Here is a 15166-nt window from a genome sequence, read left to right on the forward strand (position 1 = left end):
TTGTTTTACCTTTACGTGCGTCGACTTCTTTGTCTGACTCTCCACCAGGCGTGGACCTATCGCCTTGCCATCGCTCGAACCTAAATACTTTATTTTTTAACGCAATTTTCGTTAAGATCGGAGTTGGGCAATTTAATTCCTATTTATTGATTTTTATTTCCTACCTCTCTCCATGACACACTCTTTGTGTGTTGCGGACCGTTTCTGTGTCACCACTTTTGTGTATTACGGAAGTGAAAGGACATTCCCTGGTTACCTGTGCGATGTGCGGTGAACAAACCCCCTGTGTTTGGTTTCGGAAAGAAGTGTATATAATATATCGACGATGTGGTGACTTTCTTTGTCTTAGTAATATGACAGTTAATAGCTAGTCGTGCTAGTCTACCGTGAAACGTTTATAAATCGAAACAATAAAACGTCTGTGCCTTTTGGTTATTGAAAGTCTACTAGGCCTGCTGATTTGGTTAGATATGTATCTCGTGGTTCCCGCTCTTATCAAAACATACATAGATATTCAATACCACAAAATCCGTTTATAATTTATTACAAATATGGAAGAAAATTCTAGAAAACTTTTTCACAATTCATAGAGACGGATGGGTCGCTATGTCTGACTTAGGTCTTGCAAAACAAAGACGTCTTTTTCCGACATTGAGGCCTAAATATAAAACATACAAACAAAATATACACTTTCTAGGCTTGATTTTCGTGTAGACAACTATCATATCTACATTTGAACAAAAAATAAAAAAATAAGAAATGGGTTTTTTGAGAAAATCAATTTCAAAAATGGTACTTTTTCGTTTTTGCATAATATTAACGTAAACGTACCGCAAAGTATATTTTATACAGCCGAGTCATTTTATAATAAATATGAAAAGCGTGTTTTGGGCTCTCCGTGGACATAAAAAATATTGGTGTAACCCAAGTAGATCACCAGTAATTAATTGTCAAAGTTCGTCAACAATTCACCGAGGAGGCGTTTTTGATATGTTTACAGAAAAAAAGCAAAACGCCTAAAATTATTTCATGGTATTGGAGCCTTTTAAATATGTCCACAGAGTGCTTGAAAAAAGATAATATAATGTGGACTGAAAATTCATGGCGGGAGATCAAGCGAAACATCCGACCCACGACGGGAGTGAAAAACACTGCTTTTCGCCGCGGCCTCTTTAGAAATTCATAAGTCGAGAACAAAAAATCTGACGAACTTGTTCTTTGTGGCGACTGTGGTTTTAGAAACGGCGCCATAACATATATTTTTTTCATCGAAATTAAAAATTCGACCCTTTTTGCCTGCACGATTTGAGATGAAACCACCCATATATATATCAGTGTGTCGAACCGAAAAAAATACGGGTTCGGTTACGGTTCAGGTTCAGGTAAATTAATTTTTTTCCGGTTCAGTTCCGGTTCCATTAATCGGATCCGCGAACCGGTTCGCGAACCGGTTCGGGGCGCTGAACCGGTTCGCGAACCGGTTCGGAAATTATAAATGACAAATTGCAACATCAAAATAAATTACAAATAAAACATCTGAATTCAGCACATACGAAACGGGATACATCGTAGTGTAAGGCTCAGCGATTTCTACCAGGAATGGTTTCTTTATGTGCACTCAAAGGTTACCTCACCGACGTTTACGCATTCGGACTTCATCTAATTGGGTCCGACGCAGTAGCTGTAAAATTCGCGACCTCCTTACAAACCCACTTACAAGTAGAACTCGCTAACTATCCCGCCCCCTCGGCGTGTAAGAAATTGAAGGAACAGTGGGGAGAAAATACAGCTTTCTTTACTTGAACTAGCCTTCGGTAACTCAAATTAGACCCTTAAAGGCCGCCGTACAGTTCGCGCTTTCCACTTTTTCTGCGTTTCCTCCTCTCCTGCCCTCCTTTCCTTCCTTCAGCGCCCTCCCCCACCTGTTTACCGCCCTCCCCCGAGGGGACAACACGGAGAATGGATTAGGAGACGCCTCCGTTAATCCGGCCTAACCCGCCGAAGAGGGGGCCTGCTGCTTGACCAAAAATTATTTCACTGCTCAAAAAAAAAAAAAAAAAAAAAAAAAAAAAAAAAAAAAAAAAAACCCGCGGGCAGCGATTGAATGCGCTTTGCCGGATGCGCAACGCTCCGTCCGCCTTGAACAAGCTTGTATGCATTGGACTTTAACATTTTTCGAAGCGCGGCAGGTTTAGTGTAGGTCCTATCATATGGTCCTGCAAGACTTCCCTGTCCGCCACAAGCTAGCCAATAATTCAAGAACATAACGACGGCAGCGTATTCAGTGTAAAATAAAATGTATATAATATTTATAAGAACACCATTGTCTTCACTGCTTGGCTTTCAAATTTTTAGCGTTGCCAATAATCGTAATCAAACTATTTTAATGATAGAAGACCCCTCGTCGTGCATCGACCCCAAGCTTACGCTTACGTGAAACATGATTCGGCGCGGGAGCGGCTCGAGTCACCGTAAACTTCTTTTTTTTTTTGTTCAACGTGGATTTTGCTTTTTAATTTAGCTGAGGTACCACTGGCAGAACACGAATCGCATACTTGGAAGGTATATACCGTCTGAAAACTCATATAGCTGGTTGAGTGAATGCAATACTATCGCATTCGTTGAAGCTTGATTTGTTGATTCGAACTTCAAGAAATCACACGCACCCATTCTCCCTATTTCTGTTTACCCAGTCATAGTCGTTCCCTCACGATGCAATACGAGTACAAGTAACTGCAGTTTATGCATTGTTGACGTTGCACAGCCGTGATCGCACGGTTTTTAGAAGCGCTATAGAACGAGCACAAGCGTCGAATTCCGGTACACTGATTGATTTCTGTCTCACCGCCGTGACGCCACACGAGAAAAGTGATTTCGTTCTGTCTGTGAAATTAGGAACACAGAAATCAAGCTATAATCCTGGTGATAAAACAAAGCGAAATGGATCTCTGCAGCCAATACCCAACCGTTTGCGAGGTGACTAGGCGAAAGCATATATTACCTCCGTGCCTTTACCCTCTGCACACCGCGAGAGAGAGTCATACAAATTCCTTGGAGCTATTGTCAACACGATTGCGTTTGCAAGCCGGTAGTTTGACTCGGCTGGGATTCGTCCGTTTCAGAGCTCTCTATGAAACCAGAAAGGTAGATACTTTTCTACATTGGGTGGGTTTGCCCGGGGCCTCCAGTTATTTACGGCCAAAATCACACTGGATGCGCTTCAGCAATGTTCACTCTGGTCGACACACGTGCACTCTAAAAATGGCAGTCGTCTGCCTTCCCAAAAGATACTTGAAGTGCCAATCATAGAGACCGACGGATAACGAGGCCGAAATTATGCTTATACCTCAAAAAAATTATAACACAAATTTGGCCTCGTCATTCCCAATCTGGTTGCCTGAAGAAATTCTCTATGCGTATTGCAAGCCAGGATTGGCAATAGTAACATAAGATAAGTACGGCAGAATTCCCTGCCATAAATAAAATGATTTGGCTGGCGCCAAAGTAACGCGAAATAGGTGCAAAGAGTTTTGTAAAAGGGAGCGTAAACCGAAAAAAAGGGGAAAAAAAGACAGAAGAAAAGGAGAAATAAGAAAAAAAAATCTCTGCTGACGTGGCCAAAAAAAAATTCTGTTCATGTGTATTTTATTGTCACGTTACCGAACAAAAAAATAAACGAAATAGAAAAAGAACGCGACAAAAAAACCATCCCCTGCCCGGTTTCGAAGCTAGGCCCTCTTGATCGTGAAACTAGCGCGCTATTCGTTGCGCTTAGTTGCGCCAACATAACTTTTTTTTTCTTTCTTTATTGCAAGTTGCGCCAACATAACTCTGCCTGTAATGCTCACGCATTCTCACATCATAGGAGAAAGCTTAGGTGCCTTCGTAGTTTTTCATGCATGTGTTATTTTTATTTGTGGCGAGAGTTCACGTTCCAGAATGCTTTTAGAGTTTTGGAGCAAAACGAGTTTTCTTCATCCGAGTCACCTTCTAGAGCCAGTAGACCGCACTGGGTCCTCCGGCTAATCAAGCAGCTATTTTCAAATTCTCTGACGTGCCCGTCCTCGCATCCGAGGTCGCCGTTTGACAAGCTTATCTTCCACCTGGTAGCCGGAACCTCCACGGCAGCTTTGTTCCGTCCCCACTCCCTCTCGAGAGGATGGCTCGCCCCGAGGCTAATCCTATTCTCTAGACGCCCTTTCCACCCAACGCTGGCCCTTTCCCTCTCCGTCTCCAGCTTCGGGAGAGAAGGTTCTTCCCTGCAGAACGTCCCGTTTGTACAGCGACCTTTAAAGAAGTTTTCATTAAACAAGATACGGAATATGAAAAACACTTCACCGAACGCAACGCCAGAAGGACGTAATAGGATAAATATTAAAATAGAAGACTTCGCTGTCTCACAAATATGTTAGCTTCTAAGTGCCTAAACAAAACCGGATGCATTATTATCAAACTCCACACCCTTTTCATTTCTCATTCCGATGGAAGCAAGCTTCAAGAACTCGCGCGTTCTAGAAACGTGTTATGAAATGAGCACACAGCAGCATTTAGGATTTACGAGATTGTAGGAAAATGAAATCCCGTGACGCGATCTTTTTTTTTTTTGCACAGCTTTCCAATTTTCTTTCTTCCGTGCAAGCCGCGACCAGCGCAATACTGGTTCCTATGTCAAGATTCATGGATGCAGCGTTTGTCAAGATTCATGGATGCAGCGTTTATATTCCTAAGACTGAGTGGTAAAGAAAAATATGTAAGCAAGGGTGTGTGTCAGTTGACGGCACTTAAAAAACAAATGGCATTGATAGCACATTCATTGTCAACAGCGCGTGGCCGAACCATTTTTACATGAGCCGGTAACCGTTATTTTTTTTTTCGGTTCAGCTCCGGTTCGGGTTCATCGCGATAACAATATAACGGTTCGGGTTCGGGTTCAGTTCCGGAAAAAATACCGGTTCGGTTCCGGTTTTCGGTTCGGTTCGGTTCCGGTTCGACACCCTGATATATATATACACGAACAGCACCTGAGATAAAAAGAAGGCACTCGTTGAGTAGATACCCGCTAAACGGTAAGCATTTTTCCAATTAACTTCTTACTGTTTCCGGCCGTTATTTCTTTGATTGAAAGAAAAGGAGAACAAAGTGATCTTGTTTAGACTGCCGAAGAGCCTACCAGGCTCGAAAGGTTTCTGAAGCTCACCTTTTTTTGCGACCTCTCTGACCAACTCCATAGGGGCAAATTTTTGAATATATATATATACATTTGCCCATCCGGGATTCTCCCTACGCTTCTTCGGAAACTCCAACTGTCATCTCACATTTTTTTAAGCTTGGACCCGACCGTAGCGTTGTATAAACTTTATACAATGCTACGGTCGGGTTCAAATTTCGGCGGGGTGACGTTTGGAGCTTTCGTGAGAGGGAAGCGTGGGGCAGTTCATATCCGGGTGAAGAAGCTTGACGGTCGGGGCAAAGTTTCAAAGACGGTGGGATGAGGGTTGTAGTTTCTTGAGAGAGGGCGCAGAGTGACTTTGTGTCCGGGCGGGCAGGGGTGACCTGGACGATAGCGTACAATAGACGAAAGTTACACGCGCAAACTAAAATGCTGTCACAAAAAAAAAGGAAAAAGAAGTGAAAGCCGTTTACAAATCCCTGTAACGTCGAATTGGAGCGCAGCTCTTGAGGAGGAGTAGGGAAGGGTACTGAGGGGGGTCACGTCATCTGCGGGTAGTCACGTGACCCCCCGGGGAGGGGAGTCACGTGACCTCGGGGGGGGGGGGGGGGGGTCACGTGATCTCGGGGAGGAGGGGGGTCACGTGACCTCGGGGGGGGGGGGGGGGGGGGGGGGTCACGTGATCTCGAGGGGGGTCACGTGACCACAGGGGGGTCACGTGACCTCGGGGGTCACGTGACCCCCCCCCCCCCCCCCCCCCGGTTACGCCGACGCCGCTCAGGCTGGAAACGGGCCTAACGGGCCCCTGTAAGCTGCGCTCTAAAAAAAAGAACGGCACGGTTATTTGGGTTGTTTTTGTGGGGCATGCATGAGTTAGACCTGGCAGGGAACAGTGTTCCAGCTAGAAATGAAAGGAAAGAAAAGGAATATCAAAACCTAGAAAGAAAAAAGAGAAAAGTTGATGATCCAGTTCCAGCCACAAACACAGTACCACTGCTAACAATAAGGTCTGGGACTTGAAAAAATATCCCCAGCTTGCTGTTTCTATTCGTCTGATAGCATTTTAATCAATGCCAGAGTACCTGGGCTTTCATTTATTACTTGTTTAATTGTGTTGAATCGGTATATTAGGTAGGATTCCCGCTGCTCGCGTTCGCGGGTTGATTTAAATCAGATTTTAGGAGCGTAACTGACAATTTATCCAACGAGTGTTCTGGGAGAGCGATATGTCTGGATAGATGCAGTGTCGGAAGATTTCTGGCGTGAGATTTGTGATTATTAAAGCGCAGTCTAAATTCCTTTCGACCCTGCCCTATATATTGCATTTTGCATACGGTACACTCGAGTAAGTACTCGACATTCGACTAGGCACATATCAAGTGTCCTTTAATTTTGATCGAGAATTGCGAGTGCGTGTTGCTGGCCGTGTTTGTGCGCTGCATCTGTTTACAGATCACACATCCTGGGTGCGTGCAAGGCATACATTTGTTAGGTGGCGGCGATGAATTTATCCGAGAGTTTACTTGCGCGTCTTTGAGGTTACGCGATCGTCTGTGGACGTTTCCACCCCAGGGGCGGGTGGAAACGCGCGTTAAAGGCGCTCGCTTTGTTTGAGACTGTTATACTGTCGTCGTAAGATATTATTTACATTAGGATAGTTCATGCTATAACTTAGATATAGATTAGTGCGTTCCGTGTCGCTTTGCGTGGTGCGCGGGCTGATAAGGTCTGCTCGGTTCAGTTGCTTGGCTTTTCTGATTGCATCGTAGATTATATGGGGTGGATACTTTTGTTTCTCTAGCACTGACTTTAAATTATGGCTGCTCGCATCAAAATCTGTCTTGTTGGAACGAATTTGTTTAAAACGATGAGCTTGGCTCTACGGAATTCCGTTCTTGCAATGTTGTGGGTGGTCGCTTTGACAATGCAGGTATTGCTGTCGATCTGTTGGCTTACGGTCAGTGTTGGACAAAATACTCGATAAAAGTATTTAAGTTGAGTTACTAAATACCTCCTTCATGAAGTATTTAAAATACTACTCAAGTTACTTTCACTGTAAAGTATTTTTGAGTAGACTACGAATACTTAGAAATGTAATTCAATTACTTTTGAAGATACTTCCGCATTGTGTGATTTGTATCGACGACAGTGACAACGGCAATCATACAGCTCCGCAAATTTGTGTTTCCAGAATGGTCTGTTAACACGCAACAACACAAAACAGAAAACGAAAAATAAATTATCGTGGGGCTATTTTATGCAGTCCAACTATAAGGAGAAGGATATTGTCACGAATGAAAAATGATAAGGCGGCGAATAACATGGAAGTTAAAAGTTTAGTGGGGCGAACTTGTGTCCAAAACAAAATAAAGAAAGGCTAGCATCGCAGGCGTCGACGTCTGCAAAACAGCAGGATTGAGCGCTGAGGCGAGACTGACTCCAGACCGCCACTCGGAGCACCTTTCGCACCCGCGTGGTCTTCTCGAACAACAAGCGTAGAAAGTTCGACGCTAGAACAATCGTAATTCGAACAGACAAGGTTTTCGAACTTACGAGAATGTCAAGTTGAAATAATAAATAAAAGTGGAGTCCGCTTCCCGGTATTGAACCGGAGCCTCCGCGCGAGAACCAAACGCTGTACAGACATGTACAAATTACTCAAAAAATGTAGTTAAGTTACTGAGTATCGACGCCAAAAGTAATTGGAGTAGAGTAGAAATTACGCATTTGTAATAGTAATTGAGTAAACTACTAACTACTCTAAAAAGTAGCGAGTTACTTTCAAGTTACTTTCGAAGTTACTTTTTTATATTTTTGTGGTGGCGAAATGAACACCAGTTTTGATCAATGAAAAATCCTGCGAGCCTAAAATAAATGCAGTCTATTTATAGCTTGCGTTTTCGACAATATAGTTTATTCGCTCGCAGAAGCAATTGACTTTCAAAGTTCTTGATAGAAGAGTTTTCCCCTTTTCCTTCTAAGGACGTCCCCAGCCAAGCTAAATAGACGTTCCACCGACGGGCTGGATGGAACGGCAGCGTTGAATTTGAGAAACAGGCTGTGCAGGGTCGGGTAAGCGAGTGTCGGCATCTTAGATGTCCAGGACTAAACATGTGAGGTTTGCCTCGGGTAGAAGGTCTTTTATAACAAACTTTCCTCCTTTTTTCTTTTTTCTTCATCAAGTCGAGATTGTTATGACTGGCCCCTCTTTACTCCGACGTCGTTCTGAGAGTACGCTGAGCGAGTGCACCAGACCATCAAGGGTTCAAGTCTCGCGACACGACGATGAGATCATCCGGACGACTGCGCGTCCCGTTGTAGTGCTAGTGCTATACGCTACGGAAAAAAATTGTTTGGTTTAACAGAGTCCAACAAAATGATCTCCCAAGGGTAACTCGCAATCCTCGCCGGTGACTACAATATTTTGATGCGCATGACACGTACGCCTGACAAGTAAATCGTTTTTAACAAAGAGGAGGTCTCTTAGGCATGGATGGTCGGAAGGACGCGAAGGATTACGTGAACAAGCATCGTCGCTCGTACACAGTTGCAGCTGGAAGCGGGAACGTGCTCCCATGAACGGATTATCCGTGCCAGGGTTTTGCGCGGGGGAGTCCGGCTTTGCAAAGACGTATGCGCTGACGACAAGGCGACCATGGGAACAGGCGCCCACCTGCGAGGTCATTCCAGTGGCGCCTCCCGTGGAACCTACCGCTTGAGTCAGAACTCACTAAAGACAGACAACACGAAAACAACAACAACTCTGGGAGTGCCCCCGTCTTTCACGGTTGCAGCTGGAAACGCGGCGCCTGCGTGCATTACCGGATTAGGTCAATACCCGACCAAGGCTTGTTAAGCATCTCTTCCTGCTTTCGTGCGTGCCGGTGTTATGTTTTGGCTGTTCGTCGCCACCTTGGCCCAAGGACCCTTCCCGAACAAGGGGGCCCCTTGTTCGGGAATGCCACTTTATCTGCCGGCGCCTTATTCATTTCTGCGCTCAAACTTTCGTGATGGGAAAAATTAGCACTATATAATTTCGAAAGTAGTTAGTAATTTGAGTAGAAGTTACCTGAAAAAAATGGTTAAATTAAACTACTAATTACCCAAATCAAGTTGTAATTGAAAGTTACCAAGTTACTCGAAAAAGTAGTTAAACTACAGTAGTTTGAGTAGAGTAGTTGAACTACGTACGTCCAAGTCTGCGCTGTAACCATTTGGCCACGCGCTCGCTCGGCAACACGCGTGGCAATATCACTGATAGATGTTATAAAACATTTCTGAGACAACACGAAAGAGGTCGCTTTAGCTATTGGGGAGTAGATCAGACCGTGGCGCCCCAAGCGGTTAACTTTAGAACTACTTGGATGGGGACAACAAATACAATGACTCAGCGCTCGGCTGACTTAACCGAACGCGGCGTCAGCGTTCAGGTGGAGTTCATGTTCTCAGGTGAGGGGAAAGAGGGGCTCTTTTCTTACCACTCCAAAGTCAAATTTGGGGGTTTTACGTGCCAGACCAAGACGGGCATATCTGGCACGCCCTAGCGGAGGTCTGAGGATTAATTTGGACCACTTGGGGATCTGTTGACGTGCAATCGAAAGCTCGGTTACACGGCGCCTCCTCCGCAATAAGCCTCCGTCAGATTGCGGGCACCTCGGCTGGGATTTGAACCCGCCACATGGGGATTCGTACGCCAGCGCTCTCGCCTCGGAGCCACCGAGGCGGCTTGTTACCACTCCGGCCTGCATGAACAATGCAGCGTGCATGGTGCCCAGCTTATCACGAAAGCCCAAGTGGGTCAAGCTCGCATCCTCTGGCGACTGCTTTGAGGAAAAATCCGGCTCTTAACGTGCCGGATCTCTCCCGAAAGCAGTCGTCAAGCCACTTGGGCCTTCGCTTACAGTTCGCCACTTATAGCGGTGCCAAATCAGACATCCATCAAATAGCATATGACGTCCCGCAAGGATAAATTTTAGGACCATTACTGTTTCTTATTTACATCAATGATATCGTTAATATTTCGCATCGCTCAGAAATGGTATCATTCGCAGACAACTCGAATATAATTTTTTTCCGATAGTAACCTCCAGTATCTTGAAAGCACAGCTAATGATCGGTTAAAAGATTTATCACTGTGGCTAGTTGCAAACCAGCTTGCATTGAATATATTAGAAACGAAATATATAGATTTGTGGGGGCAAGAAATAAGACGCTTAACTACGACATATATATAAAATTTAACTCCTACAAATTGGAGAAGCTTGAGTCAATAAAGTTCCTGTGTGTATGGTTTCATTAACACCTGTACAGGACAACTTATGTGTCTAAGTTATCTATAACGCTCTCCCTAGCGCTCTGTGGTGTTTGTTCTTCCTATGACCCTGCCTTCAAGCTCAATCATGTTTTCTCAAGTCTCCAGACGAATTGGCACAATACACAAATTAAGATGATTTATTGCCAACATGGCTTAAGTGCCAATTATACTATGCACTTGCTCCCTCTCATTTACATTACTGCTCATTGGTTCGGGGTCCGACAACTAAAAATAACCTTGAAAAACTACTAGTGCTCCAGAAAAAAGCGATCCTATCTATCGAGTGTTTAAGTTATAACTATTACACATTTGCTTATTAAAAAAAAAAACAAGAACAACATCCCTTGCTTACTATACAACAGTTAATAATGTTCAACCTTACAAAAGTAATCTTTCATTTTCTAACTGACGCGGAGTCGTTTTACACCCAATCTCCCTTAAGAGAAACTAACTACAACTTAAGACGTATGGATTATGTTAAAGGTCAAACACGTACGAGCTATGGTGAACAAACATTAACACAGCAAATTCCCCAACTTCTAAACATGCATGCTCAAATTCTGGAAATAGCTGAAGCAGTAAATTCAATAAGTGCGTCCAAAAAAAAAAGAATAAAGGATTATATTTTGAAGCTTAAATAACATATTGCATAAAAATGAGTTAAAAACTTTTTTTTTATTATTGATTTTATCTGTGTTGCCGCTCTGAAACCTGTATGGGGCTCGCGACCTTGGTCAGGTGCTATTAAGTACCTTTTGAACTTTCCGCCTCACTTCAACATGGTGAATAAATGAAATGAAATGAACGTCACTTCACTAATTATTGGTATTTTTCTATTACACTGCGCCCCGCGCTCTACTAAACGATGGCATGAACATGCCCACAAGGCCTGTGGGAATGTGCACCGGCCTTGTGTTGGGTAAACACCGAGGTGTGGGGTGACAAATGGGTCAGAGCGCCTCGCCAATAGTGACATCGCTGAATATTACCTCCTGTGGCGCACTCTAGACGCATCGTTTAACTACAATTCATATTTAGTATATGGAGAGTTCACTATAAACGAACTTGGGATACGGATATGAGAGAATGGATAACAAAGAGAACCCACATAATAGCCACGGCAGTGGTCGCACCTTCAAGTAGGTTGCGTTCAGAAAGGAACTTGGCGTTGGGGAATGCTTTGTTGGGAATTTGAAAGGTCATCCAGCATTAGTTTGTTTCCTGTCCTGTTCTCTGCTTATCAATGTTCACTTACAAACAGTGCTCGCGAGAGAATTAGGTGACGGACTGACGACAAAAAGAAAATAAACAAAAAAAAATACCTCGACGTATTCTCCTAGCAAATTCAAATATACAAAGAGCAAAACAAAAATGTCATTTCTTGTTTTTTGTGCGTATTAACTTCTGATTTTCTTTGATTAGTAATTTTCTTGACACTCAAGTCTGCATTGTTGTCGTAGGTCGTTTCCCGGTCTGCATTGCGCTCAGGGTGGTATCTTTACTTTCCTAAAACCACACCTTTTGTTTGAGGATTCTTTTGGGGGTAACCCTATGGAAACAAACGGCGCCTTTGGGTAGGCGAGAGAAAAACCTTCATTGTACGAACTTTGGGGTGAAATATTAGTCACAATCGGCAAAAAAAAAAAAGCTATGTTTCGACGAGCTCTATCCGCAGAAAAGTGTCTCGCTTGTGTTTATTTCACAAAATATATCATCATAATTCATCTCTCAAGCAAAGGCTCCTAACACAACCCCATTATCTTTCAGCACGGAACGATCATAGATTCAAGGTTGGCATTCCATCCTGCAGGAATAACGCATATCATCATTCCTTTATTCTGTAGCACCTCTTTGTATTGGAATGACCTTCCCATGGATGTTGCCGAAATCCTGGACATTAAGAGTTTTAGAAATGCCTTAACTAATATGTATTGCTTCACAGAACTATATTCCTTCTGCCGCTTTGCTCTTGTGTATTGTTTCTATGTGTTCTTTTTTAAACCCACTCCCCTCTGTAACGCCTTTGGCCCTAAGGGTAACATAAATAAATAAAGTCACCGTAGCTAATCAGAGCTAGCAACAGGATTTGAATGCTCAAAAAAACGTTCACGTTTGCTCGTGCCACGTCCACGGCACTTCATTCCAAAAAAAAAAAAACTTGGAAAACGGCGGAATCTCAAATATGTATTTAAGATAATGATTACAAGATACTCGGAATTGTAATTAAAATAGAGTATCAAATACTCTCGGTGAAAAGAATTCGCAAGATACCAGTATAGTTCAAAAAGTATTTAAAATACAGTATCTTGAGTAAAGTATTTAAGACAGGCATAAATCTGCTTAAGGTACAGGTTCGTGGCGAGTTTACCTTCCTCTATTTTAATATTGATGTCTAAGAAGTTTATTTCGGTTTGAGAGTACGTATCTGTCAAGTGGATGCTCGAATGAGCAGCGTTGTATCGATCTATGAAGTCCACCAGCTCCTCCTCAGAGTGTGACCAGACAATAAATATATTATCTATAAACCTTTTGTATATTAGCGGCTTTACGGGACATTCAGAAAGGAACTGAGACTCTAATTTTCCCATAAACACGTTGGCATAGTTCGGGGCCTTTTGGTGCCCATCGCGGTTCCGCTAACCTGCCTAAAGTATTTATTGCTAAATTCGAACGTGTTGAGTTCTAAGACAAGCCCCGCTAGAGTAGCGACGACGTGTCCATCTGGGGTGTCCGGATGTTTGTGGAGTTCGTACATGTCAATTAAAGAAATTATTCAGTCATCGTGTGGGATATTCGTATACAGCGATGACACATCGAGTGTGACCAGATATGATTCTTTTGGTATACATAAATTGGATTTTTTTCTTAAGAAGTGAGTTTTGTCTTTAATGTATGAATCGAGACTTGGAGGTATATGTTTAATTAATCTGTGTACATATCCTGATATAGGTTTGGTTACTGTACTTATCCCCGATATGATTGGGCGCCCTGGGTTACCAGTTTTGTGAATCTTAGGGAGCATGTAGAAGCAGCCCGGGGAAGGCGGTACCGGTTTCATTAATTTATGTCTGTTAGCGGTTATTCTGCCCTCGTCTAGGAGATCTTTAAAGTCTGATGTCACAAACTTAGTGTGGTGCACCTTAGGGTCATCTGCCAGAGGTTCATAAAACTTTGAGTCATTTAGTTGGGCGGCGGAGAAAAGCTCACCGGAGAAAAGCTCATCGGAGATAAGCTCACCGGAGAAAAGCTCACCGCCAAACCGGCAGATGCGGAGAAACGCTCATGGGCCTTTGAGCGGATGCGGAGAAACGCTCACTTACTTTTTTTTGTTAACTTAGCGGATTCTGCGTCAAACGTGGCAATTTAACACACTTCGCATTCGTCACTTCATTAAAAATATGTCCACATTTTTTGTAATATTCTTGAAGTTCATTGGGCATATTTACTAATTCCTCAGAAATTTGTAATCACCCGTTCTGTATATTAATGAAGCCGCAAGGGTATAAAATCAGAAGATCGTACACCAGTAAAAAAGACAACAATACATTGACAACTGACAGTGCGTCGTCTTTAGCTCTGTGAAATGAAGAGGTTTGTTCTTTGCGAGCTAACATGAAGAGGGGTTGTTGTGAACCGTTTCAGCTCCAAATATTGTGAGTGTGCCTAATAGGTAAGTAGGTGTTTGTTGATGTAATCAGTGTCGGCTGGCGTTGTTTTCTTTCTGTTAATTTCACGAACAAAACTTTAGTTGCGAGAACAGCTTCGTCCTGTCGTGTTTGTTGTCTTCACTTCGTCGTCGTCGTTTGAGCGATCTTCGTCATGTATAACGTTTACCAACGCGCCTATTCGCTACCTTACAAAAGACTACTTCTTATATAGGTCAAAAGTAACAGTTTGCAGCTCTGAAGGTCTTGGGTAGCTCACTGTACAAGGGCACTATCCCACAAAGGCCAGGTGTGGGAACACCAGCATGAACGGCTAGAAAACATGCATGTCCGTGGAAGAAGCCTCGATATCCTACTTACTGTTTTATCCTATTTGCAAAGGTTAACAAAAGCTTTAAAGCGAATTTCAAGCACCGCGTTGTAGCGCATGCACTTTTGAATTTTCGGCATTTACAGCTTAGATTTTTAGGTTTCAGGGAGATATTAAGTTTTCGATGTTTTTCCTGTTCCTCAGGTTCGTAAAGTTTTCAGTTAGGCTTTCGTTGCTTAGAAAGTAAATCACAGAAAATACTCGCCAGTAATTATTAATTCGAGAACAATATACCCAGTAAGCTTAACACATTGCAAAATAGGACATTTGCTTTTTACAAACCTGACGCATGTTAATAATAAGAAATTGATATATGTTACGCATGATCCAACAGCCTTCATATAAGAAGAAGAAAAAAAATTTGTGAGGCTCTTCTCCGCATACGCTCAATCGCCGGTGAGCTTATCTCCGCATCTGCCGATTTTGCGGTGAACTTTTCTCCGGTGAGCTTATCTCCGGTGAGCTTTTCTCCAGTGAGCTTTGCTCCGGTGAGCTTTTCCGGATTCCATTTAGTTGGCGGTATCCTTCTCGGATGTATTCAGAAGTGCTAAAGTCACAATTGCTCCTTCTTTATCGGCTGGTTTTCTGTTTATATATATATATATAATTGTGGCAACTGATTACCTCACCAGGTACGCCAAGACAAA

This window comes from Ixodes scapularis, unplaced genomic scaffold (assembly GCF_016920785.2).
Source record: "Ixodes scapularis isolate PalLabHiFi unplaced genomic scaffold, ASM1692078v2 PGA_scaffold0__279_contigs__length_252992795, whole genome shotgun sequence".
NCBI lineage: Eukaryota > Metazoa > Arthropoda > Arachnida > Ixodida > Ixodidae > Ixodes > Ixodes scapularis.